The sequence below is a fragment of the Sinocyclocheilus grahami genome, unplaced genomic scaffold, assembly GCF_001515645.1.
Source record: "Sinocyclocheilus grahami isolate Dianchi unplaced genomic scaffold, SAMN03320097.WGS_v1.1 scaffold327.1, whole genome shotgun sequence".
Classification (NCBI taxonomy): Eukaryota; Metazoa; Chordata; class Actinopteri; order Cypriniformes; family Cyprinidae; genus Sinocyclocheilus; species Sinocyclocheilus grahami.
The window spans coordinates 1,148,836-1,154,821 of NW_015505506.1; the positions used below are offsets into that span (position 1 = coordinate 1,148,836).

The window sequence follows — 5,986 nt, forward strand, 5'->3', positions numbered from 1 at the left end:
CAAAACATCAAAAGAACAGGGTATCTGCTTGTAAACAAAAACATTTTATTCTAGCTTCATGCATTCTTTTTTTTATAAACACTAGGGGTACGTTTTATAAATTTAAAAAATTTATAAAAAGTTGAAAAAAGACTATGAATTGGATTTAGAATGATAATCAAAACGTAGATAGAGTCGATCAACACCCCAAAGCTTGACAGTCATTATTACCTCTTCATTGGTCTACATTTTATTCCATAACGTTACACAGTTTTCATACTTTACTTTGATTTTATGTCTGATGATCGTGTTAGAATACATGTAGAAGCATCTGTTGTTTCGGTTTCTTCTTCACTTGTGTTTTTTGGAAATTCTGTACAGAAGATGTGTACTAGCGCCCCCTGTCATATAACAATGAAAACACGGATTCTAGGAGCACAAAACATTTTATTCTAGCTTCATGCATTCTTTTTTTATAAACACTAGGGGTACGTTTTATAAATAAAAAAAATAAAGAAACAAACAACATTTTGAACAAAAAGTTGAAAAAAGACTATGAATTGGATTTAGAATGATAATCAAAACGTAGATAGAGTCGATCAACACCCCAAAGCTTGACAGTCATTATTACCTCTTCATTGGTCTACATTTTATTCCATAACGTTACACAGTTTTGATGCTGTTTTATGTCTGATGATCGTGTTAGATTACATGTAGAAGCATCTGTTGTTTCGGTTTCTTCTTTACTTGTGTTTTTTTGGGGGGGAAATTCTGTACAGAAGATGTGTAATAGCACCCCCTACCGTATAACAATGAAAACACGGATTCTCTAAGTATAAGTCAAGTATACTTAAATGTAATTTTAAGTATATTTCTGAGAAGCCCACGTCTGAGAGGTACATAATAAGTCGACTGAAAGTATAATTTCCTATTTTTAGTTTAAAAGAAGTATACTAATAGCACACTTGTATAAATTCATTGGTCTACATTTTATTCCATAACGTTACACAGTTTTGATGCTGTTTTATGTCTGATGATCGTGTTAGATTACATGTAGAAGCATCTGTTGTTTCGGTTTCTTCTTTACTTGTGTTTTTTTGGGGGGGAAATTCTGTACAGAAGATGTGTAATAGCACCCCCTACCGTATAACAATGAAAACACGGATTCTCTAAGTATAAGTCAAGTATACTTAAATGTAATTTTAAGTATATTTCTGAGAAGCACATAAAGCCCATGTCTGAGAGGTACATAATAAGTCGACTGAAAGTATAATTTCCTATTTTTAGTTTAAAAGAAGTATACTAATAGCACACTTGAATAAACTTATTTTTCATAAGGGTATGCAGGCTTTATGTTTATGGTTGATCTTGTCATGTGGTTCCTGTGTCGTCTTTCCATTGCTTCATTGTTTGATTACCCTTAAGTGTTCGTGTTCCTTATTATGTCATTAGTCCATGTGTATGAGTCTGTGAGTTATTGTTTCACGTTATTTGTTTATGCATTTATATGTATTATATATTGTATAATGTTTATTGTTTTCCCCTAATAAGATAATGAGGGGGGCTGTACCCGTGACATCTGTTTTAGTCAGGCAGTGACAAGGTAGGGGTGTGGCCTATGGGGAAAGTAACACAGTTTTGAGACCATGTTTGGGAGTGGTGTTAATCTCCGTTTTCATTTTTGATGATTCGTATGATTGATATTCCAATAAATAATGAAGTGAACAGAACATGAGTATATATAGTGTTTCTGTGGCTCAGTGGTTGAGCATTGCGTTAGCTGCGCCAAAGGTTGTGGGTTCAATTCTCAGGGAACACGCATACTGGTAAAGAATATAAAGCCTGAATGCACTGTAAGTTGCTTTTTTCTGTTAAATGCATAACATAAATTAATTAATTTTAATTAATATAGTCTTCAAGTTTCCTTTGTGCCTTTACCTAGCTTTGATGTTGTAACATGCTTCTGGTGAGTCTAGTCAGGTCTGTTCTAGTCAGGTCAAGTAACTAATTTGGTTCTGTTTACTTTGTGTTGGTTTAATTTATAGTTGCATAAAATTGCACTTGGGTTCAGTCAAATTTACCTACGGTGGATTTTGTTACACCTGCTTTTGAGGGGTATTCCAGAAAGCAGGTTATTCGTTTGGAAAGTTTGGGTAAGTTTACTCCAAGTGGATAGCCTCAACTTTCGGTTCCAAAAAGCTTTTGGTTAATCAACTCACGGTTCAGGGTTTATGTGAAACCCTACTTTCTGGAATTCTCCCCTGACAAAATGTCTTTAATGTCTAATCAGCGCCTCCTTTCCCCCACTGACTATTATATACTATTAAATCATCCTATGCTTTTTGTAAATTGGTTGAATATAGGTTGTCATCATTTGGGAGCTTCTATTATCTATTATTTAAAAGGTCCAAGCTCTTACTTTTCTGTAGAGTAGTAGTGAGGTCTGTTTGATTCGCCTTTCTCTGGACAAGCAATGTAATGTTCGGAAACCCATGTTTGACTTTTCTCTGGCCTTCATCCTCTTCCTCCATGCTTAGTTTCCTGGTAAAATATATACAGTATTAAGCACACAACAACCTTACCATTGATGAATATGCATATTTCTAAATAGTGTAAACAAGGGAGTCACTAGACACTTCTCAAAATTCAACTGTGCCCCAGAATAACTTTGAACTTAACAGTGCTTCAGAATCTCAACTGCCAACTCATCATTATTTATTGTGCATTGTTAAAAAAATACATAAAATGCCTATAAAGGCATAAGCTACAGTTGGTGAGGACAAAATCATTGTAAATGTGGACATGGAACAAAGTTCTGTGTAAGTAGTCATATTCAAAATTAAGCGTGTGGGAGCAGACAGGAGCACAGCAGTGAACAGAAATCTTCATTGAGAGCTCATTGGTGCATGTAAACTTTACAAAATATGTATATTTACACAGTATTTGCATTTAAAAGACCCTATAAAACCAAAATTACACTTTTATATATAAATTTAAAAAAAAGAAAACTTTAAGAACCAATCCACCATGAAACTGTCCTCACCTCAGATCAGCAGAAAAGTCTCCTGAACTGAAGTTGATTACGTCATCTATTGATTGGTCACTCTTCATGGAAACACAGCTGGGTAGACTAAAACACAGAAGCAGTTAAACAGTATTTCATTATGCACAAACTTTCAAAGCTCTGAGGTAAACACTAATTTCTTCATTGTCACTCCACTGGAAATCCTTGTAGTAATTCATAGGCTGCTGCAGAGAATCACCACTTTCATTGACATGCAGCTAGTCATCCAGGATAAGAGATGAGACTGTATGTCAAGGTTCCTCAAATCTTGTCTTGGAGGACTGCTGCCCTGCAGAGTTTAGCTCAACCCTTACAAAAAAGAAGTTTATTCACGTGTGCTATTAGAAGGCTATACTTCTTTTAAAGGTGGGGTAAGTGATTTTTCAAAAACTCTTTAGAAAACTGATTCGGGCCGAATAGCAAAACAAACTTGTAGCCAATTAGCAGTAAGCGGCGTGTCTACTCATGATGTGGAGGAGAGAGAGTTCAGTGCACAGGACGGACATTAGCCGAGCCAATCGACAGAAAGATATGGTGGATAAAAAACAAAAGATGAAAACGTCTGTGGAACAAAAGAAGCCTTAAGACAATAAGGCAAGAAGTAGGACCCGTGTAAATATGGGATCAGCTTTCCAGCACTGGAGAGAACTCAAGGAGCGAAAGGCCTGCGATCGGACGTCGATGTTGCTTTGTTTCTTCTCGATAGGTGAGTAACACCGTGTCTGCGCACTTTTCTGTAGAGTAGTAGTGAGGTCTGTTTGATTCGCCTTTCTCTGGACAAGCAATGTAATGTTCGGAAACCCATGTTTGACTTTTCTCTGGCCTTCATCCTCTTCCTCCATGCTTAGTTTCCTGGTAAAATATATACAGTATTAAGCACACAACAACCTTACCATTGATGAATATGCATATTTCTAAATAGTGTAAACAAGGGAGTCACTAGACACTTCTCAAAATTCAACTGTGCCCCAGAATAACTTTGAACTTAACAGTGCTTCAGAATCTCAACTGCCAACTCATCATTATTTATTGTGCATTGTTAAAAAAATACATAAAATGCCTATAAAGGCATAAGCTACAGTTGGTGAGGACAAAATCATTGTAAATGTGGACATGGAACAAAGTTCTGTGTAAGTAGTCATATTCAAAATTAAGCGTGTGGGAGCAGACAGGAGCACAGCAGTGAACAGAAATCTTCATTGAGAGCTCATTGGTGCATGTAAACTTTACAAAATATGTATATTTACACAGTATTTGCATTTAAAAGACCCTATAAAACCAAAATTACACTTTTATATATAAATTTAAAAAAAAGAAAACTTTAAGAACCAATCCACCATGAAACTGTCCTCACCTCAGATCAGCAGAAAAGTCTCCTGAACTGAAGTTGATTACGTCATCTATTGATTGGTCACTCTTCATGGAAACACAGCTGGGTAGACTAAAACACAGAAGCAGTTAAACAGTATTTCATTATGCACAAACTTTCAAAGCTCTGAGGTAAACACTAATTTCTTCATTGTCACTCCACTGGAAATCCTTGTAGTAATTCATAGGCTGCTGCAGAGAATCACCACTTTCATTGACATGCAGCTAGTCATCCAGGATAAGAGATGAGACTGTATGTCAAGGTTCCTCAAATCTTGTCTTGGAGGACTGCTGCCCTGCAGAGTTTAGCTCAACCCTTACAAAAAAGAAGTTTATTCACGTGTGCTATTAGAAGGCTATACTTCTTTTAAAGGTGGGGTAAGTGATTTTTCAAAAACTCTTTAGAAAACTGATTCGGGCCGAATAGCAAAACAAACTTGTAGCCAATTAGCAGTAAGCGGCGTGTCTACTCATGATGTGGAGGAGAGAGAGTTCAGTGCACAGGACGGACATTAGCCGAGCCAATCGACAGAAAGATATGGTGGATAAAAAACAAAAGATGAAAACGTCTGCGGAACAAAAGAAGCCTTAAGACAATAAGGCAAGAAGTAGGACCCGTGTAAATATCGGATCCGCTTTCCAGCACTGGAGAGAACTCAAGGAGCGGAAGGCCTGCGATCGGACGCCGATGTTGCTTTGTTTCTTCTCGATAGGTGAGTAACACAGTGTCTGCGCTTTGTTTCTTCTCGATAGGTGAGTAACACCGTGTCTGCGCTAAAGTCTGTCTAGTACACTGAACACGACAAAACGACCGTTGAAAATCATTTGAAATTTGTGTCAATACGTCATGCATAGAACTCAGCAGCAGTTTTCTGTCGGGTATTTGTCGTGTCGTGCTGCGCCGCATCCAGTGTAGACCATAGGTATATATATATATTTATGGTGTTGACAGCATCACTGATTATAATGAGCTCTATAGTATTTTGTCGCACCGCGCCACTCCGGTGTAGACACGGTGTAACATTGGTTTTGCTTTGTTTCACAGAACTAATCGTTGCCTGGGTTGCGTCCGTATGTGTGGGGCGGAGCTATCAGAATAGGGGCGAGACCCTTTTGGGGTAGGGGCATGTTTGTTTTGGTGATTTCAAATGTCAACATTGGCTACCAGAAATCGCTTACCCCACCTTTAAACTAAAAATAGGAAAGTCATTCATTGTTGTACGGTAGGGGGCGCTATTATGCATCTTCTATACAGAATTTCCAAAACACAAGCGAAGAAGAAACCAAAACAACAGATGCTTCCACACGTAATCTTACACGATCAGACATAAAACAGCATCAAAGCTGTGTAACGTTATGGAATAAAATGTCGACCCATGAAGAGGTAATAATGACTGTCAAGCTTTGCGACTCCATCTATGTTTTGATCATTTTTCTGAATCCTATTCATAGTCTTTTTTTTCCAGCTTTTTGTTCAAAATTTTTTTTATTTATTTTTTTTATTTATAAAACTTACCCACATTCAAGTGTTTATATAAAATTAATGCATGAAGCTTGAATAAAAGTTTTTTGTTT

General features: G+C 36.9%; 1 pseudogene; it reads right to left on the reverse strand.

Moving 5' to 3' along the window:
- The window catches only part of LOC107602449 (protein NLRC3-like), a 13,208-nt pseudogene extending 10,698 nt beyond the window's left edge, over positions 1–2,510 (reverse strand).
- Between the last annotated feature and the right edge of the window lie 3,476 nt (positions 2,511–5,986).